This window comes from Stenella coeruleoalba (genome assembly GCF_951394435.1).
Source record: "Stenella coeruleoalba genome assembly, chromosome: 7".
NCBI lineage: Eukaryota > Metazoa > Chordata > Mammalia > Artiodactyla > Delphinidae > Stenella > Stenella coeruleoalba.
The window spans coordinates 57361796-57385838 of NC_137153.1; the positions used below are offsets into that span (position 1 = coordinate 57361796).

The 24043-nt window shown below is 39.5% G+C and overlaps 1 protein-coding gene across 17 annotated transcripts in view; it reads left to right on the plus strand.

Moving 5' to 3' along the window:
- BNC2 (basonuclin zinc finger protein 2) overlaps window positions 1-24043 on the plus strand; it is a 425725-nt gene that overhangs the window by 105306 nt on the left and 296376 nt on the right. For 2 of the 17 annotated variants that reach the window (XM_079927968.1, XM_079927981.1), the window contains exon 1: window positions 988-1177. The exons of 12 other annotated variants lie outside the window; for them this stretch is intronic. The gene's annotated coding sequence lies outside the window, so the exon portion shown is untranslated. Of the gene's footprint in view, window positions 1-986; window positions 1178-19937; window positions 20162-24043 lie in introns of those variants that run through there. 3 more of the 17 variants (XM_079927973.1, XM_079927979.1, XM_079927980.1) reach the window with 3 other exon arrangements.

Genomic DNA, 24043 nt, shown 5'->3' on the forward strand with positions numbered 1-24043 from the left:
TTTGCAGTTTGAAACCTTACATTCTATCAAAATGATAAGATTTCAGAGATAAAAATTGGAAAAAAATCTGTTTGGTGGTTTTCCTGTCCCTGAAGTCTTAAAAGTAACTATATATACTTTTCCATTAAAGTCCTGTCTAATATCTGTACAGAAAACATACTGTCCCTGAATAAAACAGCTTCAGGTGTGGTCCTTGATCCTCTCTGAAAAAAACCTTTTCATAACAAAGTGGAAAATGTTAAAAGCAATTAACTAAGTCTCAATTCCAATTACTAAGATTTTTGCATGAAAATCACATTTTCCTTGTTACTGAAGTATGAGATTATAGCCAGCTGTTGCAGTGGTAACCTGTAATCCATTTCTGTACATTGCTTTTTGGTGTGAACTGAAAACGATTATCATGAAGTTAAGTGTTATAACCCACTTTAAGATGAATTAGTTTTCTGGAATTTATCACTGGTAAAATCAGAACACATTCCTTCTGGAATCTATGTTTATTGCAAAAACATACACGTTGACCCTGGAATACTTGCCCTCTTCCCATTCAAATGAAAGATAAGTTAAATAGTAATTTTTTTAAAACAAAGATTTATTTAATTCTTACATCTGTGGGTGTAAGTAAAACCAGTAGATTCTTCAAAGATTTTGGTTATGAAAATAAGATTGATTGGTATATTGTGCCTTGGCTATATATGCTATTAACTCTCAGGTGAGAAATATTAACCTGAAAAATGTGCATGCTTTTTGTGAAAAATAACAGCAGAATAAGGGCCTCCCCCAACCATGTCCAACGCTTAAGAATTTAGGAATATGTTACTTTACATAGTAGAAGGGATTTTGCAGGTGTGATTAATGTTAAAGATCTTGAGATGGGGAGAACAGCCTCGATTATCCAGGTGGACCCAATTTAATCACATGACTCATTAAAGAACCTTTCCCAGCTGTGGTCAGAGAGAGAGCCATGACTGGAAGAAAGGTCAGAGAGATCCAGCATGGCTGGCTTTGAAGATGGAGCACGGGGCCCCTGAGCCAAGGAATGTAGGCAGCCTCTAGAAGCTGGACAAGGCAAGGACACAGATCTTCCTCTCGAACCTCCTGAAAGGAATTCAACTCTGCTAGCACCTTGATTTTAGCCCAGTGAGACCTCTGTTGGACTTTTGACCAACAGAACTGTAAGGTAATTTATGTTTTAAGTCACTGAGGTAGTGGTAATTTATTACGGCCGCCGTAGAAAATGAATCCTTGCTTTGTGTTTGTAATTTGTTGAGTAAAATTATTACCGAAATCTGAAGCTGTGAAGGAAAAAAAGGGATTTGTGAACATGTAAAATACTTAGTATTTTATAAGACTTCCTTATATATGGATTGGTACAATTCATTTGCTGTTAAATAACAGAACGAGTTCAGTTTGGCCTTGCGACTGATTTTTTTTCCAGTGTCACTGTCGTACTAGGCATTCAGTAAAGGCTGAGAAACATGAGTAAAGTTACAGTCAAGCTTTGCATTGGCTGTTGTTAGCAGTGGAGTTTGGAAAAAGGGGCTTGAGGAAAATTAGGAACGTAGCTGCTTGTATCAGGTCTGAAGAAGTGACTCCAAGCTTTTGACAAATGCATCTCACATTTATATGTCTGTTATGGTTTGGCAATTGTCAAGGAATTGCTCAAGACTTATTGGACTCAGACCTCAGGGTATAAATGAGTTCATCTGTCTTGATAAGCTGGGCACTAGTAGTAGCCAAAAAGCAATGATGATGGGGAGTCTTAATCTTTCAGATAATAGCTTCCTATTTAATTAGTTGCAAAATGACAAGCTTTGAGATATTATACCGTATAGCAAGAGATTTAAAATCACAGTAAAGATAAACAGTACAACAGGTAAACCTACATACTTTTAAATCTCGTTTAAGCTGCTTCTCTGCTTTCCCTAGCTAGTAAGTTGGGACATTCAATCAGAAATATTTATTGAATCTGTTTGTATTAGGCACTGGGGCTGTAGGTGTAAAGGCTATCATAGTGCTTATTGACCCATAGGGAAGACAGAAATTAAATAATTTCACGTGCTGAGCAGAAGTACGGGATGCTGTAGGAGTGGATGATAACCTACTCTAGTCCAGGGAAAGAAGCCATCTCTGAAGGCAAGGGGAGGTTCAGTAAAGGAGAAAGGAAAAGGGCTTCATGTTTTATAATGTTGTATGTTAACTATACCTCAAAAAATGATGGTAGTCTGTACAGGGATGGAGAGTAGATGGATCCAGAGATAATTTAGGAGATAAACTAGAAGCTGTTTGGAGATTGCATGTAGGTTGTCAGAGGGGCAGGAGGAGGTGGTTGGGGAAATAAAATAATCCTGCCAACAAAAAGACACCTTTTTATCCACGTAGAAGAAAGAAAAAAGATCCCAGTTTATTATCGAGTAGAAATTAGCAGGTTTATGTGTGTGTAAGATAACACGAAAGTGACTATAAAGTTGGGACTGATCTCACAGTTTAATGCCTCATCTCGTTGAGAGACAAAGGGCTGCTCCCTGTGACAGTCTTCTGCACGTCTCCTCAGAGACAGTTGAGCTAATCCTAGAGGTTTGTTTTTACACATCATGGTGATTTGGCATGTGATCTTGGAGTTCTCCACACTCTGAAAACTGGTGTCTGGGCTTAATCCCTAGAGAGTTTTATTTCTGTTCTAAAGTTTAGAGTAAGGACTGAGATTCACTATATCTCCAAGGAAACACTATTAAGAAAAGAGAAGGAAGGATAAGATGGTCTTTTTGCCCTTTGTAAGTGGAGAAAATTATTTTCCAAGCACTTAGTGGCCAATAGTGCCATTTACAGAGGTGGGCAGTTCTGGAGGAGGAGCATATTTGAGGAGTCTTAGACCCACACTTAGATGCCACGTTTGAAGTCCGTCTTCTACTTTCCCCTGGTGATGACATGTAGACCGTTGAGTGTATTTGTGGTGTAGAAGAGTGATGTAGGCTGAGGATGCGGTTTTGGTAACCATCAGTGGTTGGTTGTTATCTCAAGCCTGGGAGTAGTAGACTGCCTTGCCTACGGAGATGGGAGGTGGGGTGGGGAAGGAAGGGGGAAGTCATGCCTTTGTTCGTATAATCATGGAGTTGACATCAGTAGATGACCCTAAATAATTAGTACTGAAGACATAGTCATAGCCATGGTCAACATTTTCATGTTTTGATTCCTTTTCCTCGGTGACGTAGCTGAAAATTTAGGTCACACACTCTTGTATGGTAGACTATTGCTTTTTGTACATTGTACAGTCTCCCCTGTGTCTCCTCCGTCTTCCAGATCTTCCCTTGACTCCTTTTCCTGCACCCATGCGTGTTCTCTACCCTCTCCTTTAGAGTCAGTGTGTCTTCTCATGCTGTCTTGGTCTCTCTCTCTGAACTTTTGCTTATTTGGAAATATTTTCAGTTGTTTCCACATGTAACTTTTAGATGTTTATTCCCCTTCGTAGAGTTAGGTATCCTTTTACTGGTTTATTTATTTGGTCTGGAATGTGCCAGGTTTTGAGGCGATAGCACAGATGCTTTGCTCTCCTTTGAGTGTGGGCGAGATGCAGAGAATGGCTGTGTGGATGGAAGTGGAGGTGAAGGAAGAGGTATCTTGCTGGGAAGAAATCCATGACAGTGGGGCCCACAGTCCCCAAGTGCTTCTTGAGTAGATGAACTTAATAAGGATCTTAGCGAAACCGTTGCTACACATTGAAAAAGGAATGTTTTTTGTGCTTATAACTGAAGGCAAATTGGAAAATGAAATTCAGCGGGGGAAAAGACCCTCCCATTCACATTTGCAAAAATATTTTGATCTAGGCTAAGATAGAGACCATCTTTACCCTTTATTTTATTGCACAGCTCAGATTGCAAGTTGGTTGAGATGGGGGCAACTTTCCTGAATCATATATCGGTAAATCCTACACTTGTTGGGAGAGGCAGAGGTTTCTTACTCAGAGACACTTTTGCCACCTGGGCTTTGGCAGATAGAAGGACAGGTAGAAGTGGCATTCAGGGACATCTTTTCATTTTATGAAGAGTAGTGAACTGAAGTATAAACACAAACGAGGGTGGGCAGTGGTGACTTGGACAAAGATTCTACCAACTGGCAGTGAGAAATACTTGGTAGACGAACCATTTTAGTGGGTTTCTCTCAATTGTGAAAGTGTCGGTTCTCCAGAGGCAGAGGAAGCAATCACAGGCTGTGAGAGGCACTCCTATAGGGCCTGTCGCTCTGCTGGAGCTCATCTTGGCCCGAGCAATGCTGTCTCCTTGGTTGTGACCCAAGTACCAGGTGTCTGCGCTTTGACAAATGGAGGCCTGGGAGAGCTGAGTAAGGCAGGGACGTTTGGAGTGATTCATTTCAAGTGATATCTAAAGTAAGGGATTGCTGGAACAATCCAGCTGCTCCACATCACCAGGAATATAACTGTATATATGCTTTTTAAAGTTTATTTTGAAGGAGGGTGGAGTTCCCTATGGAGGAGAGGGTGGTGGTGGGAAAATAGGTTATTTTTAAAGGAATACTTATGAAGCTTCAGGGCAGGGGAGGACTGGGCTTGCCGATTGATATCTGGGATATGTTTTTATTGTCTAGCAAAATATTGGATGCAGCTGTACGTGTATTACCCTTTGCCAGTGCCAACGTTTGCGTCAGAAACCCGAGTCCATTACCCCTTGCCGTACAACTCGTTTTGATGTGAGAGTGAACACAACTCCACTGCAGATTTAAGAACTATTAATGTGACTTTTATGTCCCTGTTTAGTCACTGAATCATACTGTAGTGTTGGCATGGTAAGTTTTGTAATTTCTTTTCCTGTGCGAAGAGTGCTTTTCTTTTGCCGAACGTTCACTTCTGCATACTTTTTTTTAGTTAGGCATTATGTCATTACGAAGATTTATAGTTATCTAATAATGATTTATTGTAGTCATTTATTCTGCCAGCTGTGGCACATTTTCAGTGGAATTTGTAAATCAGATTTATACAGAAATTTACCAGGACATGCATTTCAGGATTTAATAAAATATACTCCAAAATCTTTTTGAAGTGGGTAGTTTTATGTTGACACATTTGGGTGTAAGCTTTACCTTAACAGTCTTTGTTAGTATTCATACTCTGCCGTGTCTGTCCCATAACCATTGAAAGAGGAATCTCTGAGATCTGTTAGAATACCCAGTTTCAGGTCGTCCACTTTGCTTGCAGACCATTAATGTCACGTTATGTTTGACCTGGATGTTCACATGTTTAAGGACACGGAAACATCCTGACACGAGGCTCTGTGAAGTTCCGTGTGTTTTAATCACTATTAAAATGTGTATCCGGAATCATAGCAGAGTGGATCTAGTAGATTATGTTCATTTTGAGGCCTTACGTGTCATATTTTCTCCCCCCGCTTCTCAGGATTCACCGGCCACTAACCATGTGGAATACATTTAGCTTTGGCAGAGCTGCCAGCTCACACTCCTCCCGCAATTTCTTTGTTATGGTACAAGTTATTATATTTTCTTTTTCTTTCTTTTTGAAAAAGTATTGTTGAGATTTTGTTTGTTTACTTGGTGGTATATATTTGTTTAGAGAAGAACAGAATTTAGAAAAGAAGGAGCGTGTACAGATCCTTTATAATTCGTAATTTTTTTTTTAATCTGGCAATTTGAGAGGCTGTCTTTGAAATGCATGATTGCCAAGTAATTTGTAAAAATGACTTGTTCTCTAAGACTGCATGAGAATTTTGGTTCTAAGATGAAACTACGAATTCCCAGCTCCAGTCAGCTGGTAATTTTGTCTGCAGCAGCATGGACCATCTCATTTGACTTACCACTGCTGCCCCAAACACATTGACTTCATTGATCAGTTGTTTTAATGTTTGTGAAGATATCCTCTTAACGTGCCTTGAAGCTGAAGTTTTAGGTGATATTTAATTGTAGCTAAAGCAGTAGACTTGGCACTATCTGAGATGGAAAGCAAGCATTTGAAAATATTACAGCCTCTAATTTTTTGCAGTAGTTTGCACATGTTTATGGTGTTCAGGTACTAGTTAAGCAGAATGTACCAACAAGAAAGAGCCCAAACAACTTGTCATCTGAAACGTAATTCCTCCCCTTTTAATTTTTTTTTGCCACCATATGTGGCAGTGAACAGTTTGTCATCTGATCTCTTATTTCTTAGAAGATATAGTTTTTAAAAACATTCTTAGCAATACCACACAATAGTTAATTTTGTCATCAGATAGGAGTTCAAGTCACAGTACATTAAAATGGATCTTTTAACCTCATTAGAATGAAAATATTTTAAAAAATAAACGTAATAAAAATATATACATAGTACTGAGCTCTGGAGTTCATCTTGAGTGAATTAATATTTCTAGAAAAATTGTTACAGTTTTTTATATGATTCAGTGGTGTGCTGTATGGACAAATGACTCCATGGTATTTGATATTTATTTATTTTTATTTTGAGAAAAAGAAATTTACAGTGCAAGGGAAACTGGGAGATAGAGAAGTTTTTTTTTGAAAGGGAACAGAGATGAACTTGAACTTTTCTTGAGATTTCATTGCTGATGTCTTAGATGTGGTACCACATTTTCCTTAAAGGCACTTAGCACTTGTACAGTGAAAAGATCATGGAGAAATATTGAGCTCTTTATTTTACATTGTTTTCATCTAGTGCTCACAGTGTGCTAGGTATCTTTACCAAGTTTAAATGCAAAAGGAAAGAAAATTTTATATAAGTTCCTCATTCTGGATTTAGTTTTGACTTTATTAATGTTTTCAGGTTTTTCTTTTGGGCTTACCTGAAAAACTTTTAAAATGATACAAAATTTGAACTTAAAAAAGAAGACAGAGTTCAGGGATGACAGATCTGTTTCATCTTGTGGGTGAATTTTTTTTTTTTTTTTTTTTTTTTTTTTTTGCGTTATGCGGGCCTCTCACTGTTGTGGCCTCTCCCGTCGCGGAGCACAGGCTCCGGACGCGCAGGCTCAGCGGCCATGGCTCACGGGCCCAGCCGCTCCGCAGCACGTGGGATCCTCCCGGACCGGGGCACGAACCCGCGTCCCCCGCATCGGCAGGCGGACTCTCAACCACTGCACCACCAGAGAAGCCCCTTGTGGGTGAATTTTGACTGACTGGTGGTGAATGCTTTGAGAGGCTGAGGTGCATCAGAAGGAAAAGAAAAAGTTCTTGCACAATTAGCAATGCCTGCCGGAGCCGCTAAGGGAATAGTCAATGGATACGTGACCTGAATTACTCTCCCTAGCAGAGAAACTCCTGAAAGTCACTGTAATCCTTCATGCATTCATCATGTGTTCATACCTTCAACCAAGTTTCTTAAAACAGGCCCGAATGCAAGGCGGCGTGCCAAGCGTGGTAAGAATAAAGAGGTGGAGTAGACATGAATTGGCTTTCAAGCCTTGATGGACGGGAGGCTTAATTGTTCATAACAAAAATGTGAAATGCGGTAGACAGCAGCTTTAGAGAGACCATCATGGTCCAATTCAGAGAGACTGAGTTCTAAGCAAGTTCTAAGGAAGGAGGATATTCAGTTGCAGAAATCTGGCAGATTCTAGAGCTTATTTGTATTTGCCGATTGGGTATGCCAAGCATTCTGGAGGGATGCCCATTCCTGTCGGACAGGGATAGATGATTGCCTTGTTAAATGTATAGCCCATATATAACATTTCCATAGTGCAAGGGAAGCACAGTAGGCGCTGGAAGGCAGAGGATATGACCAGTCTTCCAGGTGAGTGATAGATAAAGCCATATAATGTTGTATGAGATTCCAGCCAGGAATACATGGTAGAGGTTGGAGGATAAGCACATTTTCAGTGTTTAGACATTTACTAAGGTCACAGACTATTTTTTTTTAAGTAGAAATATTTAACTCTTCAGTACTTGTATTGATACCATATAGGTGTAAGTATCAAATTTTATCTAATGCATACAACCAAGTGTTAGTTTTAGGAGGGTCCTCCTCCACCATTTTTCCTAACTGGAAACCTTTACAGTATCTTTGGCTCCTTCTTTTCCCTGAAAGCTAAAATTCACTTAAGCATCAGTTCTTGTAGATCCTTTAAAAAACAAAACAACTCGAAATTGTTTCTTTTGTTTCTCACTATTATCTAGTGTAGGTCCTCTTGCCATGAAATGGGCTGTCCATTTTCTCTTAGTGTCTGGTATAGCGTCAAGTGTCGAGATGCTCGTGACATAGACAGATGCAAACCCGACAAGCTTCCTTGCTCTTGGAGCTTACATTCTAGGGAGATGTTTGAACATGACATAAATCCCCTAATTGAATACTTCTGCCTCATATCTCTGTTTTCTGGTACACTGTCCCTAGATGAAACACAACTTCCCTTCCTTAACTTTTCAATTTGGAAACTTAAAGTCTAAATTTCAAGGCCTCCTCATTTGCCTGCATGTTCTCTAATTTCTTATTTTACAAATATCCTTCATCTACCTAAGGAATGATGCTTTCTTACACTTAGTTTTGTTCATGCCCCTCCACCATTTGGAATGCTCTCCTTGTCTTTTGATAGGCTCCTTAGCCAAAGAAACTCAGGCCATATCCTTCTTTTGACCAAATTGCTTTGGCTCCTGGAAGCACTGTAACTAATAACACAAGCACTGATGGGGGCACTTACTATTTTAGCAAGAGAGAGCAGTGATTTATATCTTCTCTTTAACTGGTGTGTTTATGTCTAATCTCTCCAATGACACTGTTAAGTCAGGTAAAAGTAGAAGGCCTGGTCCTTAGTGCGCCAAACACCTTACAAATATGAACACAGTTAAGAACCAGGTAAAACAGTGTTTTGGAGCATCCTGAGGAGAATGCAACAAAGCATCTAAGCTTAAGTACCGAACTTCTAAGATAGTTGTTCCCCCTCACAGTTTGCTTAGAACCTGAAAACTCTAAAGTGTGTTTTTTGCTAATTGCTATTACATAAATATTATAAGAAATGAGAAAAGAGTTCAGAAGCCTATACAGAGAAAACAGATTTCCCATCCCTCCTCTGAAGTAATTTCTGTTGACCAGATTCTTAAAGGTATTTCCAGAAAGAGCTTAGTCCAAATATAGAAGTATTTATTACCTCCTCCCCAGTTTTTTTCTTCTTTGCCGTAAATGGTAGTGCACTCTATTTACTGTTCTATATCTTGCCTCTTACTATGGTATATTTGGAGATATTCCTTATCAATAACAGTAGTACCCCCTTATTTGTGGGGGACATATTCCAAGACCCCAGTGGATGCCTGAAACCCTGGATAGTATCAAACCATATATATACCTTGTTTTTTCCTATACACACATAACCTATGATAAAGTTTAATTGATAAATTAGGCACAGTAAGAGATTGACAACAATAACCAATAATATAACAATTACAACAATATACTGTTATAAAAGTTATGTGAATGAGGTCTCTCTCTTTCTCTTTTACTCTCTCAAAATATATGTACACGTTTCATGCCTTTTCCGTCTTAGCTAAGCACTTACGCACCAAGGCCTTAACTGTAGTTTGCAGTGTTGTAGCACTGCAAAACTAGCACAAATTTCTTTTTCCTTCTTCACAGTTTCACAGATAGAAGATGAGTTCTTACCATAGATCTTAGCAACCTCAGCATACGATATTTTCCCCTTTCCTTATTAAGTCAAGAACTCTCACCTTTTTACCTAAAGGAAGCTGTTGAAAGCTTCTCTTTGATGTATCTGAATTGCCTGCATCATTGCTCTAGTGCTTTGGGGCCGCTAGTGAATAAAATAAGGACGACTTAAACACAAGCACTGTGATCCCGGGACAGTTGATATGATGACTGAGGTAGCTACTAAGCAACTAACGGGCAGAATGCGCCGGACAAAGGGATGATTCACATCCCAAGCAGAACTGAACAGGAGGATGAGAGATTTTATCATGCCGGTCAGATTGGTGTGCATTTTAAAGCTTATGAATTGTTTATTTCTGAAATTGCCCATTTAATGTTTTCGGACCACGGTTGACCACGAGTCAGTGAAACCTGGGAACATGAAAGGGTAGAGTAGCAGGGACTGCTGCTTCCAGCCTTTTTTGGTTTTCATCTTAACAGTTGCTTAATATTCCTTTAGAAAGGCTTATAATAAAATAAAACAGCAAATTCTAGAAGTGGGAGGGTGGCAGATATTAGAGATACAAGAAGTAATTACAACTAACTATGAAAGGATAAAATGATAGATTTTAAAATTTAAAAACAGAGCATTCCCAGAGATTCTTTTTTCCCTCCAGGAACAATCAGGGCCCCTCTAGCCCTTAGAAACCCTAAAGGTATCACTACATATTAATTTGGTGTTCGAAATGAAAAAATTTGATTATCAAGAAAGATATGTCCTGTTTAAAAATATATGTTGAATATGCAGCACTTTTCCAAAGAATTCTTGTCTAAAATGGTAGAAATTGGAGAGGCAGTGCAGGATATGGGGATGAGCACATCTTTTGAAACCAGACCAACTTGGTCTTGAATCCCCACTTTGACACTTAATATAAGACCTTGGCCAAGTGAGTCAACTTTCTTAGCGTCAATTTCCTTATTGGTAAAATGAGAATAATAAGACCTATCTCATAGCACCTGTGAAGAACAAATGAAAAAATATTTTATGCTTTCCACAGTACCTGGCATACAACAGGTGCTCAATAAATATAAAGTAACATCCCCCAGACTCTTTGCCTGCCCAGAACAATTAATTTCCTAAGAGCTCTGGACACTGAGATCTTACTATAATTGTATCTTTTAGAAAACTTATTATCATAATGCCTTGGACATACTAGGCACTCCAGATTTGTTCTGTAACTCTTAAGGGTTTGGTTTGGTTTTATTCATATTCTTCACCAAAATCCTCAAATCTCTAGAACCAAGTATACACGTACCATGTGAAAATCCCCAACAGCCAAATGCCAGGATCTTAACCAGTAATACATTTGTAAGTGTTTAACAACTAGTTCATGCGGTAGGGGAGCTCTGATCTGTAGCAGTTACTGGTGTGAATTACCAATGTGAAGTCAACTGGCTTAAAAAAATTCCTGAATGTTTAATGGTTGGTTCTCATTAAGTCAGCAGAGCGGCTTCGTACACTACTGTATCCCCAACACTCTTGACCTGTGCTTTGAACTCGATGTAAAAGCAGTTTGGGAGACCCAGGTCTCAAAAAAAAATGGTCCAGTCTGCCACCGGCTTATTTTGTTACTTTGTCTCAGTTTTCCTGTTTGTATAGTAAAGCAATGGGAGTAGATCAGTTTCCTAAACTTCTTTTGGTGGGGTTTTACAACTTCATGTAGGTGTCTCAGGTTATAGAGACCAAGGGGCCCAGGCTTTATGCTTCTCATCCTGCATGTTCAGTATGAATTTCTTTTTTAAAAAAGGTCTTTATCAGTTAAAAACATGTATGTTTGAGAACCACCGTTACTGAAATAGCTGTCACAAAGCCCATATCTGTAACTGTGGCAAAAGCCCTGATATAGTGACAGGTAATGTATTTACTCACTGCTTTTATATATAGATATAGATATAGATATAGATATAGATATAGATATATAGATATACACACACACACACATATATAAATAAATATAAAACAATGTACGGTTTAGGAAAATGCAAAAGGGAACATAATGCATTTCAGTGTTACTTTTGTCAGAGGTAGACATGATAGAAAACGTTTTTGGTACTTGACACTTTAAATATGATACTCATTTATGTGTGAATTCTTCATATATGTATGCCATGTTAAGGAGGAGTCACTTATAGGCAGGGGTCGCAAACTCAAATGGCTATAGAGGTCAGGCAAATGATGGAATTGAGGGAAACAAGTGGCTTATAATATGAAGGCGAGTCATGGAGACTGTGCCCATCTGAGAGCACAGCTCCACCTCGGAGGATCGTTGTTATGAAGAAACACAGATTTCTGCTGCTGTATCTTTAGTTCCCTGATACTCCACCCTGTCCCCAACAGCTGGAAATCCATAGTTTCATTTAAAATTTCTTGATTCTTTTTTTAACATGTTGCCTACGAATTAAACACACTTGCACACTCATACATACTCATGAAGGGAGCCAAGCAAAGCAAACTTGGCCTGAGGGCTTCTGGTTTGCAATCTCTCTTCACACACATATATATGCAGCACCTAATATTTATTGAGCGCCTATGTGCTATTCACTCAGCCAAACGTCTTGCACTAATCAAAATGTTTAATCTTCACAGCAATTGGGTGAGCTAGTATTATTTCCTTTTTATAGATGAGGAATTTTGGCTGAGGTCACACGACTAGTAAAAGGTTCCATGGGTATTCAAACCCGCGTAATCTGACTGCGGAAACACTTGGGCAAAACTGACTCCAAGGATATCTCTGACAAGTGCTATAAGCACACACACAAAACACAAATAGCTGAGTATAAAGGGTGGATCAAGACTTATCTAACGTTAGCTCATTTGTGTGCAGTGATACAGTTTGTGTGAACGCGTGCTTGCGGTGATAGTGATACAGTTTGTGTGAACGCGTGCTTGCGGTGATAGTGATACAGTTTGTGTGAACGCGTGCTTGCGTGCTCCCTGGAATACTATCTGCTTTCACGCTTTATAAGATTTTTCTGATAAAGCTCAGTGAGACCAGTGTAAAAAATTCACAGGGAGTTTCTATTTCTTTTTGTCACAAACTCTAGACATCCTGAGCTCTGGGGCCAACATTGTCTCTGTCCAAGGGCAAAAGTTTTCTCCCTTGTCTTTGCCATATTTAAACCCCACCCATGGAAATGCTACAAGTCCTGAGTGATGATCACTTCCTCTGGGAAAGGGTACGAAGAATAAAAGTAAATCTAGCAGGAGGAATAAATCCCAAAAGACAGAGATAAGTACTTGAGGTCAGAGACTGCTTCCTTTATAGTTAGTCTACATACCAAACTCATTAATATGAATAATCATCTTAGCTGTAGTGGTTGTAGTAGCAAAAGTAATACAAGAAACTTGTCTTGTCTTACAGTTTTACATCAACTCTTCCATTATTTCCAGGACTCGGGAAGGTCTCTTTGAGAAAGTGATGAGAAAGCGGAGATCTCTCACATGTTTCTCCTTTATTTCCACTTCTTTTTCCTACCCACATAAAATATTTTTCAACCTTAAAACCTCCAGCCTATGGGGGTAAAACTATAAGACTCTAGGAAGAAAGACGTAAAACTGTGTGCAAACATCTATCCATTTAGGTTTTTCCCTTGGGATATTTTGGAACACCATTAGACACTGTAAACCTCTTTATGGTTTGTTCACTTGGTATGGAACGGGAAAGAAAAAAAAGAGCCAGTCCCCCCTGGCTGTATTCTTCTCAACACTCTGTACCCATCATGTGAATGGAAAGAACCCAAAATCTTCATTTTCAGAACTGTATCTTAGCCCCTGGCTCCTGGAGAAAACCAGTGTGGTTCAGAAGTGGGATGGGAAGAGTGGTTTGCATTGGCATCAGCCTTGCGGGTGCTTTGGGGCTGGAGCACACTCAGCTGTGGGTTACAGATGCTTGCTCTCCAGTATTAATGTGGCCAGCATGTGAAACCATTGGCACCCACAATGCTACACAAAGGTCCACGCCTCTGATAGTTTGGGAAATAACTCCCAGCTGAAGAAATTCCTTCTTGAAGGGCTGGAATACATTCTTGAACAGAAGGTCCTTTTCCAAAGGGGTGGAACCCAGAAAGAGATGCCTGATGGTGTTGGACTGGGTACCAGGGACTGTATCATTGAGTGTCTCTGATCTTGGGACCTTTAACTGAAAACAGAAAAAAAAAAAAAAGCTACTCTAAACCTGAGGTTCATAAGTGCCAAATTCTATGCTGTACATACAGCAGAGAGCTTGGGCACTCAAGCCGTTGGATAGTTTCTTTGGAGATGTCAGACGCAAAGCATGAGTGGTGGTGGTGGTTGTCATATGGTGTGACTCAGGGTGTGTTGGAAATGTTTCCACTAATTTTTATTTCTCTGAGCTGTCTCCAAGGTTGGTAGGACCAGAGAAGACTATATGGAAAAGAAAGGAAACAAATATAGGGTTGGTTGGTGCTCTTTGTATGTTCAATAACCAAGACACTTTTTTCAGGTCCCCTTCTCACGCATGAGGCCTGTGCTTCCTTCTAACAGGACATGTGAGAGAGCCGGGATGTTTCCATCCCCCATTCAGTGAGTGCGCTAGTCTTCTCCTTCAGGTGCAATTTCCAGTGAAATAGTAGCTTGTAAGTATTCAGAAGTTAGTTTATTGACTCTTATTGCACTTCTGAGCACCTAATAAATAATTTATTAGTCTGATGGATATGTGGCTACCTAACTATGGGTCATGAAATATGCACTATTCTTCTAATACACTGTAGGGAGACCTGTTTATAAAGTATTTAGTATTGGTTTTATAATGCACCGTTGACAACAGAAGACCACGAAGCTCAAAGATCAATCTCGTTTTGGCCCACAGTAGTAATGCTGCTTTATAAGCTCTGTGACAGGTCACTTAGACAGTGGTCCTCGCAGAAAGGACTCTGTTAGGAAGGCGGTCTGGAGTGTCTGCGAGCACAGCAGATGAATGTCTTTGTCGAGGTCCCCGAGGTGACTGTTTGGTGGTTGCTGATGCTGGCCAGGTGTTGGAACTCAGCATTTCCCAGTTCTCTATGGGGAATCTGGACTGAGAGTGCCCCGAGAGCGCTAATGCAACCACCACTGATTGTACAGAGAGCTGGGGTGACTTTGGCCCACAGTTGCAGTTCTGGAGACCTGGATTGCAGGAAGGAGCAGGTCTAAGCTTTCCTCAGCTTCCTCTCATGTTTGCTGATGAAGTGACATTGTTCCACATCTCCCAGTCCTTCATTCAAGTCACAGATGTGACACAGCATAACTTAAAAAAATTTTTTTTTATTATAGTTGATTTACAATGTTGTGTTAGTTTCTGCTGTACAGCAAAGTGATTTAGTTATACATATATCCACTCTTTTTTAGTTTCTATTCCCATATAGGTCATTACAGAGTATTGAGTAGAGTTCCCTGTGCTGTACAGCAGGTTCTTATTAGTTATCTTTTTTTTTTTTTTTTTTTTTTTTTTTTGCTGTACGCGGGCCTCTCACTGTTGTGGCCTCTTCCGCTGCGGAGTGCAGGCTCCGGACGTGCAGGCTCAGCGGCCATGGCTCACAGGCCCAGAAGCTCCGCGGCATGTGGTATCCTCCCGGACCGGGGCACGAACCCGTGTCCCATGCATTGGCTGGCGGACTCTCAACCACTGCGCCACCAGGGAAGCTCTAGTTATCGATTTTATATATAGTAGTGTGTATGTGTCAATCCCAATCTACCAATTTATCCCTCCCCCACTTTACCGCCTGGTAACCATAAGTTTATTTTCTCCGTCTGTAACTCTGTTTCTGTTATGTAGATAAGTTCATTTGTACCTTTTTCTTTTTAGATTCCACTTTTATAAGTGATATCATATGATATTTGTCTTTCTCTGTCTGACTTTACTCAGTATAACAATCTCTAGGTCTGTCTGTGTTGCTGCAGATGGCATTATTTTGTTCTTTTTCATGGTTAATATTCCATTGTATACATGTACCACATCTTCTTTATCCATTCCTCTGTTGTTGGACATTTAGGTTGCTTCCATGTCCTGGCTATCGTAAATAGTGCTGCAATGAACATTGAGGTGCGTGTATCTCTTGTTGGTGGGCATGTAAACTGGTACAACCACTATGGAGAACAGTATAGAGTTTCCTTAAAAAAACTAAAAATAGAGCTACCATATATATGATCCAGCAATCCCACTCCTGGGCTTATATCCAGAGAAAGCATAACGTTTTTTGATTTTTGTTTGCTTTGGGGAATTTCATTAGCCAGGAAGAAGTTCATAGATATTTAAAAAGACCTACCTAGTAAACACTTAGATTTGGGGGACATCTAAATAAAAATTAAATGACTTCATCCAAAAGTCACTTCTCAGTGTTTCACTTTCTTGATAAGAACTAATCCTGTAAGAATGCTATGAGGTAAAGAAATACAGTGTATTATTGCATGTCAGGGTGTACATTTCAAACAAGGCATTTTTCAGTTTTGCATTAAGAGCTTCTTGCTGCTTCTAATATTCTACTTTCCAGATTGGGAAACGGGAGCTACACTTTCTTGAACCCAGTCCACTTACTTGTAACTTTTCAGAGTTTTACAGGAACCAAGGCTGAGTCCTTTCTGCAGTTTGCCATTTCTTTTATTCATTTCTCATTGATTCAGTTTCATGTTACCCTCTCCAACTGGACCAAACACTTTCTACTCTCTGTTGGTCCTTGATTTCTTCCTGTCCTGTCTCTTTTAGCAAGTGCCCTCATCTTTCCTGAGATGGTCAGTCATGTCCTTTGTGTAGCTATCATTTATTGAGCATTTACTATGTGTTAAGCACTCTGTTAGGCCCTGGATTACCAAAGATAGATAAAACTCTCTTACTTTCAACAAGTGAAAAGCTTAGTGGGGGAGATGGATAGTAAATTGGCTTTCTACATGAGCACTTCTGAGATATATATATATTAACCACAGAATTTTTTTCTCTTCTTACCCTGGTTTCTGAGAAAAAAATTTTTCTTCTCCCTTCAAGAGTACCCTTTTCATTTGTTTTCCTGATCGCATTCTCTCCTAGAACCCTTTTTTTTTTTTTTTTTAAATCATTTTCCCTCTGGCTTAGGTCTTCAGTATCCTTTTCTCCCCTGGCTTTGTCCCCTTTGCCTGCGATCCTTTTTCTTCACTGTTGTGAGAAACAAGCAGTCAACACACTAAGACTTCTCCCAGGCCCTGCAAACTCTCAGACCACCTTTCTCTTACTTTACTTGCTTTCTTTGCAGAATTTCTCCATAGAATGTTGCCCTTTTCTGCCTCCTTTGTCTTTGTACTTTGCTTACTTCTTCACTTCTTTCCAGTCTAGATCCTCTAACTTCTATACCTATCTGCCCACTAAGACATTTCTCTTAGGACACAAAATATAATTATAAAATATCACAACCACAAACATATATGAGGAATGGGATAATGAACAGCCATTTATTGAAGCTTAAGAACTAATAATGTACAAATACATCTGAAGCCCTGGGTTAACATCCCAATTACATTGTAGCCACTGCCATTTCCTCTATCCAATACCTGCCCTCCCATCCTCAAGCAGGATTCTGATTTTGGTATTTATCGTTCCCATGCATTTTGTTTTGCTCTTATTATATTTATTACTGTACTTGGTTTTACTGCACTCTAAATGTAGCATTGTTTCTTAGAGCATTTAAAACTCTCTAAACTCTGACTTCTCCTGCCATTGAGAACACTGGACAATCACAGTGCCCCTGTTCATGCTGCTCCTGTCTTCTCCCACAGTAACTGTGTGTATCCCCCAAGACGCTAACTTTGGCCACTTTCTTTTACCTATTGTGTCCCTTCTCTATTGATGATTCTCAGATCCAATAACTACAGCGTCAACCTATTTTCTGAATGTTTCTAGTTGCCTAGTCACCAGTGTGACCTACTGTTTTCTCAAACTGAGCTTACCGTATATGCCCACCAACTCGTTTGTTCCCATGTCTGTTGAGAGTGCGACCAGTTTCCTGTGCTCAGAATATCAGAGCTTTAGTGTCATCTTTGGCTCTTCTCATTTGTTACGCACATGAGTCATTCTTGTCCCCTGGATTTTATCTCCATGCTGTATCTTGCTCTTTTTTCCCCAGCCCTATTGCCTGTAGTCTTTTTACCCAGATTGTTGTAATAGCTATCCTAATTGGTATCTTTGCTTCTGTCTTTCCACACTTCAGTCCGTCCGTCATGCTGTTGCCAGATAAATCCTCTTCAAGTACAGTAATGTTCATACTGTGCTGCTGTTGAGAAGCTTTCAGCGGTCTTGACTGTTGATGGATAACAGGATAAATAGCAACTCTTCCTAGTGACATACAGGACCCCTCCCATTATAATAGTTCCCACTGACCAGTCTACCCCTTTCATTCATCATCGCTCTACACTGATTCCACCGTAACGTTCTAGTCCACCAACTGGACCACTTCTTTTGGGTGTCTCCTTTCCATTGGCCTCGGTACTCTGATTCAATTTTTGACAGCTCTCACTTCTCTACTTTTTTTTTTTTTTAATTTTTTGGCTGTGGCATGTGGGATCTTAGTTCCCCGACCAGGGATCAAAGCCACATCCCCTGCGTTGCAAGTGCAGAATCGCAACCACTGGACCACCAGGGAAGTCCAATGGACCACTTCTTTAGGAAAATTATCAGTTCTTAAGTTCCAGTGCAAATGCTGCTTCTGCTTAGAAACTTTCTCTTCCCATACCAGCTGGAAGGAATCTCCTTTTCTTAAGTCCTATACAGTTTGGCCGCTACCTCTACTTATCACGTTGTTTTATTAAGGTTGTTTTTGTACATGGCTTATCTGTACTAGATTGTACCTGGCTTATCTGTACTAGATTGTAAACTTCTCACGAGCAGGGACTATGTTTTAACTTTCGTGTTCCCCACACCTTCTTGTAGTTGGCAAGTAGGGCTTTGATCAGCATTCCCTAACAGTGGCTAAAAGTGCTTAGTTTAAAATATGTCTTTATAACACATGGAAGAAAAGGGAGCTAGAAACTGAGCTAGTCAGGGCAAAAGTGTATACATTATCAATCAGCAAATTATTCACTTCTTCCCACTTTGTTACTTCCATTCTCTCCAGGACTTATTTAATGGTTGGCTGCTGTCAGCCTTAGAGACTGTTAACTCTTAAAAAGTGTTTAGGTGGTCAGAGGAGTTGATTTGCAATTGTTTTTGGTTTTGATCTGTTTTAATGTACTCAGTGTCTCCAAATAATACTGTCTGCAGAGTATGTGTAATTTCCTTCCCAGTCTCTCAACAGGCATGCCTAGCGCCCACTCCAAATAGCCCTAGTCACAAGTCAGAGGATAGGCTTAATGAGCAGGGCGGGCAAGCAGCTTTCAGGATCCCCTGTTGTGGGGTTGATGCTGCTCAAGTTGAGGTATGTTTAAGCCTCTTGGATACACTCCCATTCTGGCACCGCCTAGGTAAGGTATCTCTCACCTAAGTATTTGTCTCCCTCCCTTTTACTGTCTTTCACACTCATCACCATTTTGTGAAACTCAGGTATTTGCTTGATTCCTCACGCTTATTACCTTTAAAGAAATCATTGCAGGCAGTACATTCAGTGGCAGTTACATGAATGATTTTTGACTGTGATAAAGTATCTGTCTTCTTCTGCCCCTTCTCTTTTCTCTCCCACTCCCCCCTTAGTTTTTCTTTTCCCTCCCTTTTTTCTTTCTTTCACATAGTTCTAATTTATCGTTTTCACTGTTTTTACTAGCAGTACCATTCACAGTAGCAGTAGTAAACTTTTAGAACCGAAGTGTAACATGCATACAGAAAAGTGTACAAATCATAAGGGTATATGGCTTGGTGAATATTTACAAAGTGATCATACCCAGAACCACCAGTGAGATGGAGATACAGGACACCACCTGGACCTCAGCAGCTTTCCTTGTGCCTCTTGTAGTCACTACTCCCCACAGAAGGTCATCACTATTCAGAACTAAGTTACCCATTAATTCTTCCTATTTTTAATATGCTGTTAATGAGTTTCTGGCATCTTCTGAGTTCCTTAATTTTGAAAACAATATTCAGGTTTATTCAAATTTGCTTTGTTTCAACATTTTTTTCATTTAAATAAGTATATCTATCAATCTATATGAAATAGCCTCTGTGGTTTTCCGAGGATTATGAAACTTCACATATACTAGTACTTCACTTTTTTTTTTTTTTTTTTTTTTTTTGCGGTACGCGGGCCTCCCACTGTTGTGGCCTCTCCCGTGGCGGAGCACAGGCTCCGGACCCGCAGGCTCAGCGGCCATGGCTCACGGGCCCAGCCGCTCCGCGGCATGTGGGATCTTCCCAGACCGGGGCACAAACCCGTGTCCCCTGCATCGGCAGGCGGACTCTCAACCACTGCGCCACCAGGGAAGCCCAGTATTTCACTTTTTAAACTTATTTTTTAAGTTTGTGAATTTCATTTAAGAGGGTACCATCAGCGGAGTTGCTCTTTTCTGTGACAGCTCTAAAAGCAGTGTTGGATTAACTGGGTGCCTACGAATCTCAATCTTCCTTCCCGACAGTAATTTGAACTATTATTGTGATAAGTTCACTGGGGCTGCAAGTTTCTTGGGTCTGCAGACTTTAGAAGGAAGTAAATAGAGAAATTAGCACTGTCTTTACAGCGCTTGTAGCTCTTCATGGTTATAAAAACTAATTGCCCACTATATGCTCCCCAGCCTGTTTTTTGATGCTCATTTAAGGAAACACGTTACTGGTTGTTTTCCTCTAGACTTTCTCATAAAACATGAACTTTACATTATGGTAGGAAGAAGCCACTGTCACGGTTCATAGCTGAGAAAAGATAAATAAAGTCACTTTTCTGTCTTTAAGCCAAAACAGGGTAGGTAAAAGATTTCATTTTTTTTTTTGATGGCTCGAGATTCATGCCAACCTCAGATGCTTTTGCATCTGCAAATGTCCTGATTCTAAGGATTCATCATTTCCCTAACATTTTATAAACTACCTCATCTACCACACCCTACCCAAGTTCTCTTTATTTAAAATTTTTTTAGAGCATATCAAGGGATTATGGCATTTGGATATATCCCTGAAAACACATCCTTGATGTGTTTCTCTGAAATTGAGGCCCTGATTAGGCTGTCAGCAGATGCTGTATCACATCGATTGTGCCAGTTGGTACAGAGACAAGTGTCAACCAGAGCGGTTTCTCCCTTTTGCCATAGAAGGATGAAGTGTTTAGGTAGTATTTGCTTATGGGGGATGTTCCTGCCACTGCTGAAAGTGATTTAAATCTCTGTCCTATTCAAGCTTAATTTTAGGAGGCCTGTTTTCCCCCTAGTCTGAGATCACATTATGATGTTTTCAGTGCACAAGCTTCTCCCTCAGTGTAGCTGATCAATTTTTTTGGTATAGCAGTTATTATTGTTGTTATTTTTTGGTCATGTGCTCTCCTATGGTATTCCTGTGAGTAAACACTAGAGCATTTAGTACCCAGGATGCTTTGGCAAAAAACAAACTAACCAAAAATCAAAGGTATGCCTGCGTTTCTTGTCCCCTGAAATCCTCAAGCTATTCTGGCTGAGGTTTCTATATACTGAAATGCCCAGTGCAGGCTGCCAGGGCTGTCTGGAGAAGGTGTAGCTGTAAACAGTTTTAAATTGTAACATGTACAATTTTAACACAGAATCTCGTAGAGGAGAGAGGGGCCAGTGATTGAGACTGGCAATCCAAGGGGACAACACCATTTTTTTCCTCCTTCATTTGAATCTATAAAGATCCTTAACTGCATTTTGAATTGGTTAATCCATGAGCTGTCAGCCCAAATTTATGTCCCAGAATTTCAGAGAATAAGCCATAGGATTGATGTCTCCAAAGAGGAAGATTTATAGAAGACCACAGGTGCATAGTTCAGTCCATTCATACACAAGCGGGCACAGGGTTAGATGCAGTAGTTGGCAGCATGCGTCATCTTTTTAATCTGGATTAAAGGTGGCTGCATTCAGGTGTGCCTAGATCATCTGGTAAATTGAGACACGAATGAGAGTTGTTAACTAAGAAAAGTTTTCGGGTTTCCTTAAAATTTAAATGCAGGGATCCAACTACTAGAATCCAAAAATTTTCTTCAAGATCAGACTTTGCTTCTGTAGAATAATTGGCGGTTGAAAGAGGGGTACTTCAACTCTTACAAGGCTGGTAATGGAAGGAAATTAGGAGCCAGTGGAGAGCGGGAGATGTAGGTGTGATAGGTGAATCCCCTTCAAGGGTAGAGATGTGTTCATATCTGAACTCTATCTTAAAAGCTGCTTTTTAATCTCCTTTCCTTCCTTTCCCCCAAAACATGCAGGCAGAGTAGAGTAATAGTTCATCTTTTTGTATGATTTTTTGGGGGGGAGGGGTGAATTTTCACTGTCTTGGCATCAAATGACCTATATGACTCAAGGGAAAACAGGCAGCTTAGATTATGATATAATTATTCACAAAGGGGAAACCTCAGTGGAAATTATTGTTTTACGTTTTCTCTATTCTTTATAGTGAGTCAAAGAATTTTTCCCCTTAGCGTCACGTAGAAAATGAAACTTTACACAATAAAAAGTAGGGATGGCAGGTCTCAAAGGGGGAAAAGGTTGCTGTCAACTTTTTTTCTCTGGAATATGGAAATTTGGGTGGATTATCTGCTCAGAGGAGGTTTCCTTTATTAATTCTTTTTCCTTTTTACACTTAAGACATCTGTTAACATTTCACACAGCCCAACAGATGTTGCAAAGCAAGTCCCATACTTTGTTCTCAAGAAAAATGACTTTTCCTCAATTGGTTCCCCGCACCTCTGTGACTGGGCCCAGCCTGCTGCTTCTGCATAATTTGCATATATTAAGTTATATACCTTAATGCCATATGAATTTGTAGCTTCAGCATTCTTTTTATACTGTAAAGTGTGATTTGATTAGAAACTAGTTTACATGTTGAGAGGTCATAACATTTAAAAAATCTCTGTTGAGAATGGCAGCCTAATTCCACAGATAGGATTGGATAGCCAATTATTGAATATTTTTCTCTATAAAATATGTGAAGTACAAAAGCTTGAGTTGTTTTGCCACAAGGAAGTGCTGATTGTCATGCGATGTGGAGCGTCATTTTTATTATTTTGGCAAGAACAGGGACAGTTTTGTCTTGACAAGCCATTAGATGAATACCAGCTTGTGTCACATGAAAAACCACTGATCTTTAACCCAGCTCTGTACTTAACCAAGCCTTGAAAATGAATAGTGAATAAAAGAAGAGCAAAGGCCAGTTTACTGTCATTACAGATTACAGAATCTGTTAACAGCTGCTGAACTGAACCCAGGGAATTACAGGTATTGTTCCATGAACCAGCAGAAGTCCTACAGATGCTTGTTAAACTGTGTATATAAATTGTACATTTATTTGATATTTGCTTAGGATTTACATTGTTGGAAACATAGCTAGAAAAGAGGAAAATTCTTGAGTAATTTCTCAGTGTACTAAATGTATGCCTTTATCACAAAGCCATATATATTTATATGAAACTATCTCAATGATGCTTCCTTACCTCCACTTATGGAACTTATTTTAAGAAAGCAATGTGCCTTTAAAAGAATTATAATAAGTATCCAAAAGAAAAGAAAAAGTATGCAGTCCCCCTCCCCAAAAAAAAACCCCACATACAAACACGCAAAACAAAATCCTTCGCTCATTTGTTTCTTCAAGGTGTTCGTTGTGGCTCATATCTGCACCAACATGTGATTTTTTTTTTTTTTTAATGGAGGGAAAAACCTAACCCACCTCAATACCCAAATATTGAAAAGATCAGTAACATTTACAACAGTAAGTTGTGGGAATTATTGCTTACAGAGCTAACAAAAAAGAACACACTTTCTTACCCTGCTGGTGGAATTGCATTGTGCCTCCCTGTAGTCTTGTTATCCCACACTAACTGAAATGCAAATTCTTTGCAACTAATTGGATCTCATTGAGGGTACATGCACAGTATGTAGTTATATGCAAAAAGGTTTTTAAGAATAAGATTTCTCTGTAATTACAACTTTTGATTATGATCTGAGACATTGGTATCTCTAGTATAGATACCAATCGACTATAGATACCAATAGACTATTCTTTGTAGAATATCTATATCTATATATATCTAACTTTTTTACAGATTACTCAAAAACATGAGCTTTGAAATGCTTAGTAGAGTACCAGCTCAAAAGTTAGGGGGAAAATGTTTATTTACAGCAGTCTATAAATTGGATTTTATTATAGTCCTATGAAAATAAAGATTTGTGGTTTTTTTTGAAATTTAAGATTTAGTTTCTTAGAGCCAGTACACTGAAGTCATGTTAATAGTGTAATCCTTTTCTTGGAACATTTTAAATGTGAAAACATCATAAACATCAGAAATCACTTCCAAAAGCTGTTGTCT